The sequence below is a fragment of the Microtus ochrogaster genome, linkage group LG7_11, assembly GCF_000317375.1.
Source record: "Microtus ochrogaster isolate Prairie Vole_2 linkage group LG7_11, MicOch1.0, whole genome shotgun sequence".
NCBI lineage: Eukaryota > Metazoa > Chordata > Mammalia > Rodentia > Cricetidae > Microtus > Microtus ochrogaster.
Genome location: NC_022032.1, coordinates 15,245,116 through 15,255,296, shown reverse-complemented (window position 1 = coordinate 15,255,296; position 10,181 = coordinate 15,245,116). Strand labels below are relative to the sequence as shown.

The 10,181-nt window shown below is 44.4% G+C and overlaps 1 protein-coding gene across 2 annotated transcripts in view; it reads right to left on the bottom strand.

Annotated features, from left to right (window-relative positions):
* Positions 1-8,929, bottom strand: part of Slc7a2 (solute carrier family 7 member 2) — a 60,589-nt gene extending 51,660 nt beyond the window's left edge. For both annotated transcript variants that reach the window (XM_013352013.2, XM_005362546.3), the window contains exon 1: positions 8,780-8,929. The gene's annotated coding sequence lies outside the window, so the exon portion shown is untranslated. The remainder of the gene's footprint in view (positions 1-8,779) is intronic.
* Between the last annotated feature and the right edge of the window lie 1,252 nt (positions 8,930-10,181).

Genomic DNA, 10,181 nt, shown 5'->3' with positions numbered 1-10,181 from the left:
GCAGTTTTTGCATTCTTTTTGTTCCTCCCTTATACTTAATTCAATGAAATAACTTTGCCACCAACTCTGGAAAAGAAACTAAATACTGATTCGAGCAAACAAATGAGAAGCGGAATCATAGTTAATTCAACCTTCTTTATCTCTGGACCTGTCACAAAATGCATTAAGATTCTGTGTCATGTAATAAAGGCTCATTCTCAGAATATAAATTCAAAAGTGGTACAACTCTTTTTTTTTTAAAATATTTGTTTATTTATTATTTATACAATATTCTATCTGTGTGTATGTCTGCAGGTCAGAAGAGGGCACCAGACTTCATTACAGATGGTTGTGAGCCACCATGTGGTTGCCAGGAATTGAACTCAGGACCTTTGGAAGAGCAGGCAATGCTCTTAACCATTGAGCCATCTCTCCAGCCCCCGTGGTACAACTCTTAATACCAAAGAGGACAGCTGGTTTCCACACTCCCCTCCAGGAGAGCTATTCCACTTCAGGGACATCATTTTTGTTTTGGGGAGACAAAAAGCTTGCTATGTAGCCTAGGCCGGCCTTGGGTTCAAAATCCTCCTGCGTCAGCCTCTTTAACGCTGGTATCCCAGGACCATGCCACCACAGCCTGCACTTTGGGAATATTTCTTATTCTGCCTTCACGTACCTCCACCCTCTGTGGCCTTCCCCACCGCACACCATGAAAGCTAAACACTATGAAAGGCTGGTGCTGGCTGTCCACAGATGAGCAAAATGGTTAATTACACTAAGCAATTTTAAACTTAAGAGAGGGGGGGAATTGAGACAAGATCTCCTGCAGCTGCGGCTGATCTTGAACTCCTGACTTTCCTGTCTCCACTTCCCAAACACTGAGATTCTATAGGCATACACCATCACATCCAGCCTTAAAATTGAAAATCTCTACACAGAGTAATCTAAGACAGCTTCTGGTAGTTCAGTGAAATAGCAGTAGAGAAGGCACGGAAAATACCTAGAGGAGAAAAATTGAAGAGTATTTTAAATACTTTACAAGGATAACTTTTAAGGTGACAGTGCTGGGCTGTTTGCTCTTCTTATCTGTCTGGTAATCTGTGGCAGGAAAGATAAAAGATCCAAACAATGTAAATATGCTGTTCGTTATGCACAAAGTTCATGTGATCCATCTCAGCCAGGCTAACATGCACTATCAACAGAAATTTTATGCAAAGTCTGCTCTTTTTCTGTTTGGGTCACTGAACTAAGTGCAAACCAGATGTTACCTAGGAAAATCTGAAAGGCAAAAACCCACATAGCTTTCTTCTTTTATTTTGAGCTAACACAAAAGCACTTACAAATAGCCCTTGTTCAAAAGTGCTATTTATGGGGCTTAACTCCTACTGACTTTAATGGTTTAGAACTCATACTTAAAATGTCTCTTCCCCCCCCCAGATTAACCATATATATTTCATTTTCTTGTAAAGTATGCCATTTATTAAAACTGTTCACATCCTCAAAAATTCCACTGTGCTAAAATATGCACGCATGTTAGGTTCTAAGAAAATTTTAGAATCTAAAAACTTTTAAGTGGGTATTGTAATTTGATTCCCGCCTGCAAAATTCCACATGAAATGTGCATTTTAGCAATTTATAGTTTTCTTTCACAAAAGCAAGATCACCTGAAACGAATCGGTACTTCCACCTAAATTCTTAGGTTCTGCAATGGATCTACTGTCTCAATTTTTGACGTTCTGTTTTTCAAGACCTTGATTTCTGAGCTTACAGAACATTCTAAAATGTCATTTTCGAGTGCTTTCTTTCTCCCCACATTTGTTCAGTGCTGTGCTTGGGACAGAAATCAGTGCCAGGAACTCAGTAACTGCCCATGGGGAAAGATGCTAGAAATGAACACCGGGAAGCTGCAGACACTTCTCACAAGACAGTTTTAAGGCCACTGGAGACTTTGGGATACAAAACCAACTACTATAATCATTATGTGATAAAACCAACCTCATCTGGGGCAGATAAGCCTTACTCATGCACGAATCCTCTGAGGATAGGACTCTTTTGCAGGTGAATTGTTCAGTTTCAGGAGTTTAACCCGGCACCAGCCTAGGATGTGTTTACACAGCGAGTACTACAAATTGTATCAACACCCACTACTGTTCCTCAGTGGCATGCAAATGTACTCGGTGCTCTTTTCTTGATGAATAGCATCCATACAAGACTCGTTCCCCCTGCGTGAGCTCTGGGTCACAACTGCAGTACATCAGAGGGCCTTTTCTTTCTCTCTTCCACCCCCCTAACCAAATATTACAAATCCCAACCACGCAAACTGCAAAAGATGGACTTCAGCAGAGAAACTGACTCTAAATATCCCCCTCTGGGCTCGCTGCCCTTGGTTCAGCACATTATTTATTAAGCAAATGTGACAAGGGAACCGCTACAAACTGGTCACTCACTCCAGCCACGCATGCCTTCCCGGCTACTAGCATTTAGTTAGGCTTTGATTCAACAAGTTTACGAAAGTCCAGCGATTTCCACAATTTCTACATCAAATGCACAGTGCACCAGGAAGATGGATCTCAATGGCATTTGAAAGATGTTCCAACATTATGTAAACTTCTTACCCACTCTTGGTGGACCTGCTGATGGGTGTAATGACAAACATTCAAACAAGACTATATGTTGCTAAAGTTGAACCAAATTCACTTCTTGAACCGGAATCATATTGAAATATGTGAATCTGAGAATTTGGAGAAAAAACCATAAAGAAGGAGAATCCAGGGAGCCATAACACTTTCAACATGCCACAAGGAGGCCAGTTGTCCTTATGCTATGAAAACTCTTTCTGATAGCTGTATCCAGCTGGGTATGACTCCCCCTGGAAAAGCCCATTTCTAAACCCCAGGCTGCTCTGTATAATCTCGTCTGCTTTGACAACCACACCAACTACAGGGTCAGAGAAACCTCATCTTTCTACCAGTTGATCTCACAGTGAGCCCCCATCTGTTATGACCTGACCCCCTCAGAACCTGTAGATCATCTTAAATCGGCAAGGAGACAGAACGCATGATCAAAACTGCCCCATGCAGACTCAATAGAATCTCTTCGGGTACCTTCCCAAGGCATCAAGAATGGCTTCTGTATTGTGGGATTCTTATCCCAATTTGTAGAAACTCTAGCTGTCTACTGAATCAAAGTAGAGACCCCGTATGTTCAGAAATCTCAAACAAGATGGCCAGGAAGGGGCATTATTTTCTACGGAAAAGGGAACTGTGTGGTATGGGTGGATAAAAACTTATCACAAAATATCTCTAAGTTCCATCAGATATGTCACAAGTCACTGCTGTGCAGAGGAGTTGCTGTGGCCACAGGTTCTTCTTTCTTCCCCTGAACAAATGTTCCTTGTGTGGAAAGTAGGCCCATGAAGCAGGCAACACTGCTGCACAGGGCAACCTGGAGTTTCAGAAACACATTCTTCCCAGGGGAATTCATGTGCAAGTTGATACAAACTATCAGGATGAGTTTTTCACTGGATTTTCCTGTTTCTGCCTTTCCCGTGCTGGGCTGGGAAATGAAGGTGCTCCACCAAGGTCAGCTCTGAAGTTTATCTTATTTTATTTTTTTAAATCAGAACAACTGCTAGGGCAAATTACAAGCATTCCGTGAACTACACTTATGGAAAACTCCACACAGACTGTCACATAGGATACTCTTGGGATTGAAGTTGCAAAGCTTTAATCTAAGGGGGCCCTGATTTAGGCAACGGCACTCGGTCATCTGGCTTACTGTATCATTATTAAATAGCGCAAGTTTTATGTAGACTAGATAACATTTGACATGCTAACTTTGGAAGCATATGAAGCTGATTGCAGGGAATGCAGACCTTTTATAAACTGTATAGCAGGAACTGCAGGCAGGGAAAGAACCAGAGGCGCCACACACGGTGCGCAACACATCTTAAGTTTATTTCTTATTTTTTTTTAAAAATTATACTGCATTTAGAAAATCTGCTCCAAATTCATATTAAATAAATGCTGCTGAAATTGGAGAGACACTCTAATTTTTTCTTTTGGTTCAATATAAAATAGCCATTAATTCTGCCAGTGTGCAGCACCATCATCACTGCCAAGCTGACACCAGTAGATATCACAGCTAAAGCAAGAAACCCTCAAAAAAAAAAGAAAAAGGCCGGGCGGTGGTGGCGCACGCCTTTAATCCCAGCACTCGGGAGGCAGAGGCAGGCCGATCTCTGTGAGTCCGAGACCAGCCTGGTCTGCAGAGCTAGTTCCAGGACAGGCTCCAAAGCCACAGAGAAACCCTGTCTCGAAAAACCAAAAAAAAAAAAAAAAAAAAGAAAGAAAGAAACCCTCACAGTTATCTCCCTATTACGATCAAGGTAGCAGCTCAAACACCATTTTTTTTTTGCCCACAAAAAGAAAAATTAATAACAAGTGAGTTTTAAGACTTTATTACCAGACGTCATAAAAGAAAATGCCTGTTTTTAAGAACAACAAAGCCAGTTCTCTTAAATATGAACAAACATCCCTCCCACCCAGCAAAGGACTAAACTAAAGTGAGCGTCTTAACTCTGGTATTGCTCTGCACCCCTGGGTGACAGGGCACCAAGCTCTATGTGCTGTGCCCAGCAGGGGCCACTGGAAAGGCATCTCCAAGAGAAGTGCTGAGAAGCACTGTATTAGACATGGAATGACAATTGGAGTCTCAAAGTCAGCATGAGTTCAGGAAAGAAGAGGAACAGCCAGCAAGAACCAACAAGGGCCATAATCATTCCTTAGTATGTATTGTTTAATAAGTTGTTTTTTTTTTTTTTAATGAAATTGATTCTTGCAGGAAAGGTCGTGGGCCATTCTTTCCCTCTGTGTTGCAGGGTCTCTGCTCAGGGTCAGCTCTGAAGAGAGGAAATAGCATACCCAGTGCCTTCCTACCCAGCTAGCACGTGCAGGCCTGCTTTGCATTCTTAGGCTCATTGCACATATTTAACTCCTATCTTTGCTCCTTTACAGGCAGATAAGCATAAAGCACAAAAGAGAGCACACAACAGCCTTTATCGTGAAGAGCTAGCTTCAGGTGAACCAAACCCTTCGTTAAGAAAACCCAAGGTTTCCGACAACATATTATATCCACATCCACACCTAGTACAGTGAGGAGCCACAGCTCTCTAGAAGGACGGAGATCCAAACAGAAAGCTGCAATAAGAACAGAGAAGGCTCACGACTCACACATTAAAATCCAGTCTGTTAAACAAAAGCCACACTATCTCAGATAGTTTTTTAAATTGACACTAACCATTCTTACCAGTCAGAATGTTGCCATAAGGGCAGAGGATGTCTTCAGAAATTGACACCTATCATCTACAAGTATCTACAAGTGTCCACAAGCACACAAAAAGCGGAGTATGCTGCCTGCCCCCACACCACTGCACAAAGCTTCAGTTACGCTTTACTGAGTTAGACAAGAACAACAAATAGAAGGAGCTGGGATTGTCTGGATTAGCTGCTGCCTGCTGGAAACAAAGTCTCGCTGGCTTTGGTTCTTACAAAGCAGCGCTCTCATTTCCGCAGCTATAGCTACCGCTTCTAAGTCAAGGGCCAGAAAAGCAGGCAAAAGGATGCATGAGCAGATCAACGTAGATTTGTATACCCAGCATACACGCTTTTGATAACGAAATGGCAACACCATCGTCATATGTCACAATGCAGCATAATGCTGAAGCCAATGTGCTGAGATTTGTTATTCTTATACAGTTAACAACAACAAACTATTTTTTTAAAGTCCATCAAGAGTTTCACAAATGCAAAAGTGATTACAGAATCCCACCACTATTTATGGCAGTAACTAGTTTTGGGTCACTCAATACATGCCTAGTGCACTGTAGGAATCCAAGGAACTTTGAGTGAAGGCATGAAAGCATTAGGAGACAGACGACACGTTTTCTCAAGTTGCTGGAGTCATTCCTATTTATTTTACGATAAAGACACACTGAACACATGTTAGGTCATACCATGTTCTTAGGGAACAGAAGAACAAATTTTTGAAATAGAAAACCACGAGGAAGTGTTTCATGGATTTTTATTATTGCTCAAGGTTTTATCGATAGAGTTCTGGATGTTTTCCTAAAGGTTCAGTAGAAGCTAAACATTTAAATTTGCTAAGGTGTTCAGACAGGTATAATGTAAGGTCAGCTCCCTTGGCTTTTCAGTTGCTTGGTGAAGCCTTCCTTCTTTTTTTTTTTTCTTTTGTTTTTTTTTGAGAAAAGGTGTCTCTGTAACTTTGGAGCCTGTACTGGAACTAGCTCTTGTAGACCAGGTTGGCCTTGAACTCACAGAGATCCACCTGCCTCTGCTTCCTGAGTGAGTGCTGGGATTAGAAGCCTGCGCCAGCACGGCCACCACCACCCGGCTGTGAAGCATTCCTTTGGCACACAGTGTCGAACACGAAAGCTTAGAAACACATTCAACTGAAAAATTTCCTTTTCTTCTAAATATTTGGCACCACAAAGTCATCTCTTAAGAAACCAGACTTCAAGATCATGTTTCTACTACATCTGGGGGGAAACGAAGCAAACAGCAGCATGAGGGTATTTTCCAGATTCTGTCCTGAAAACTGTCCCTGAAAGGCATCGAGATAAAACAAGGAGATGGCTCTGAACTCCCCCATTCCCCACCACCTTCACTGCCGCCACACACCAACAGGAGCCAACAAATGTAACAAAAAAGAGCAACATGAAGTCTGTTAGACAAGTTACCAGAGAAAACCTTAAGGGAAGAACATTTGAAAAAAAGGAGAAATAGCCACTTACCAGTAGGGTCTCTGGCTAAGAGAGGCAGAAGAAATAACACTGACCTAAACTAAAAGATAGAAGAACACAAAAGGCGGGCACTGAGTCACCTAGAAGGGAGAGGAGGCAAATGGCTCTGCAAAGGTGAGTGGCTGGCAGCGAGGAAACCCCAGCTTCAAAACTTTCCAGATACGAGGGCTCAAGGGGCCCAGAGACTTGGAAATATGGAACAAAAACAAAAAAATTAAACTAAATAAAAAAAAATAAACAACAACAAAAAAGCTCAACAAATTCTCAGATTCTCTTTCTTTCTTTTTTGAGACAATGTTTCTCTGTAGCTTTGGAGCCTGTCCTGGAACTAGCTCTAGTAGACCAGGCTGGCTTCGAACTCACAGAGATCCCCCTACCTCTGCCTCCCGAGTGCTGGGATGAAAGGCGTGCACCACCAGCGCCAGGCCAAATTCTCAGACTTTCAAAATGTCCACAGCTACCATATTGCTCTCCTCCCTGTCATTCCTCTTTCCTAGCGACAAAAACTGGAGACTGGAATCAGGGCTTTGCCGACAAAGTGAAGCTCAGGAATCTGCACACTGAATCTCTGCAGGTACCAAGATGCTCTAGTATGATTGATCTTCAAGTTCGCGACACATCCCAGAAGATTAAAATGCCTTAAGGGAAATGACATTCACTCATCAAGAGACAGAGGGAAGGAGAGTGGCGAGCAAAGGAGAAAGCCGGGAAAATGCAAACACATGTAATGCTGCCTCCAAGATCCACTCCTGGACAGTCGCCAGCTAGCAACTCTTTAGCATAAAGCAAGGGAAAAAAATGTTTTTCTGAGCCGATGTATCATTTATTTCTTCATGCTACATTGGTGCGATCAGAAAAAAAAAAAAAAGATCGAACAGCACAAAAAGCATATATAACAATAGGGTATTCTTCACCTGCACCGTCCCTAGCCAGAGACAACAAATAAAATGTTTCGCTTTACTGTGAAGATAAATATTAAGATGGAGGTAGAAAAAAAAACCAAGTCTTAAAAGAATGACGTTAGAGGCCAGACATACTTAACTACACGGCCCAAGCCCTAGATTCTGATAGTCCCATTCTCGCAAAGAACTGATCCACATGGATAGAATTCTTCAGTCCCAAAGGAGTCGTGACCTAAGATTTTTGAAACAGTTTTACAGAGTTTAGCGTTTGAATCGGATTAACTCTTTGACTTCTGGCATGTAGGCAGCTTCCACTTTGAGAGCCATCTGTGGCCGTTCGACTCTTGTTGAGCCTATTTCTTTGAAGTAACTACAGGGTTACCTGACGCCACATAACTGCGTGTATGCGGCAAAAGAACCTACAACCTGGAGCGACGGTTTTAAGGTAATCAAGGCTTGAAGGCTTCGTGAAACGGGATTAAGAGGCACAGAACAACTCAAGCGCTTAATGCTGCACCCATTTACTTTAAGTCAGCGATACAAACTCCCCCACGCCCAAGTGGGTCATTTTACCTGCCGTACCAGATCCAGAGCAGGATGGGGAAAGACTTCTAGCGATCCAAGCCTTGTTCCAAATTTAAACCAAGATTCCCAAGAGAGTGAAGGGAGACTTCGGGGGACCACTCCGTGTACAGGGTGTGGAGGCAGGCTGCCCTCCCGGAGACAGATACTGAGGGTCTCCCAAAACTAAACTGACTGTGGACATTAACGGAGCCACAGTGTCAGGCCCTATCCCAAGTTCTACGACCCGCGTGGCCGCCGTGGATCATGCCCGCCTCGAGTGCGAGTCAGCCAGCGGCACCGGAGGCCGACAAGAAGAGGAGGGTGGCAGCCCAGGATGCAGCCCGGAGGACGAGGGTCCGAGGCTGCAGCCCCTGCCCGCTGTACCCCGGACGCTCAGCTCCCCAGTCTCCGGAGCGCGGCCTCTCCTCCGGGCAGCTGCGCGCAGCTGGACTCGGCCTGGACGCCCGCGCCCCACCGCTTCCCCTCTGGCCCCGGCGCACTCTCTGCAACTTACTGGGGCAGAGCTCCGGTCGCGCGACGGGGACCAGGACGGGGACGGGGACCGGCGAGCAAGCGGCTGCAGTGCGCTGGGGATCCCAAGCGGGAGAAGGCTAGACGAGCTGCCGCCACCTTCCAGGTCCGCTCAGACAGAAGCTCCCGCCGCCGCGCTGCACAAGGCGGGCTGGGCACGTGGGCGCCCCACTGAGTAGGGGCGGGGAGGCGGGGCGAGGGGCGGGGCCGCCCCTCCCCTCCCCTCCCTCGTGCTCGCGACCCCCGCCCGGAGCGCTAGTCGCGGCCGCGCGCCAAAGCTGGAGTAAGGCGGTGTCCGGCTCCGCGCCTCAGTACGGCCGGGGCCAGGGCGCGCGCACACGTGGTTCTGCGCCAGCCGGCTAGCTTGGGTGGGCGTAGGTCTGAAAGGCAGAGCTTGGCAGGGGGGGGAAAAAGGCCCCTGTTCCTTGCCAGAACCCAATCTCAGGGTCGTTTCTGAAGGTTCTTGTAAGCAGGACTTTGTGTCTTTTTACTGAGAATTGGGAACATAAAAGTAATTATTGTAGATGATGATAATAAACCAGGAGCGTTGGTCAAATAGTACCACTTCCTCTGATGAAATCAAAACTTGGGAGACTCCAGACTTGTGACTAGGCAGGCAGTCATGGTTGTTTGGAGGTGGGTTTATGAGAAAATGATACTTGGTATCTCCTAGCCAGCAAAAGCAGAAGTTACACAATCAAGCTTTCTTATTCCATGCTATTTTGTTTACTTTAGGAATCTCTGACAACGTTAAAGTTACAATGTGAAACTTTTGGTTTTAGCATGAAACGAAGCAGAACATTGGCCTAGAATTGATTATTGTATATTTTTATGGTTTACTAGGAAGTGCTACCCTTTTCAGCTTTATATTGTGGTGAAGGGCTCTTGACCCAACTACTAATAGCGTTAGTCACGTGACCGCTCATGTGATGAGCTACATAAGTTTAATCGAGTTTCTAAGCATTCTTTTTTAAAGCATACTTTTCAGAGAAAGCATCCTGAATAGTGCGGGTTTTGCTCCAGAACTGGTACATGCACAAAACTTCTGTTAGCAGTTTCCGTGTATCCATGGTTCTCAGAGAGGAATTCCAGGTCTATGGGACATAGCGACTGTGAAGAAACTGGAAGAGTAAATGTGCTAAGCAATAAAAGGCACCAGCATAGGCCTTCCACATTTGATCACAGATTCTCTATGCAAACTGTCCTTAATGACATCTAGTGAATTGATACAAGGGGACGCTGACCCCAAATGCCCATTCAAATTCAGACCCATACATCACAAACCTCAAGATTTCTCATCGATTTTATAAGGACAATGGATCTATTATTAAAAAAAATCACTTAGATTTTTAAAATAGAAGTTTTTGTGGCTATCATTCCACGAT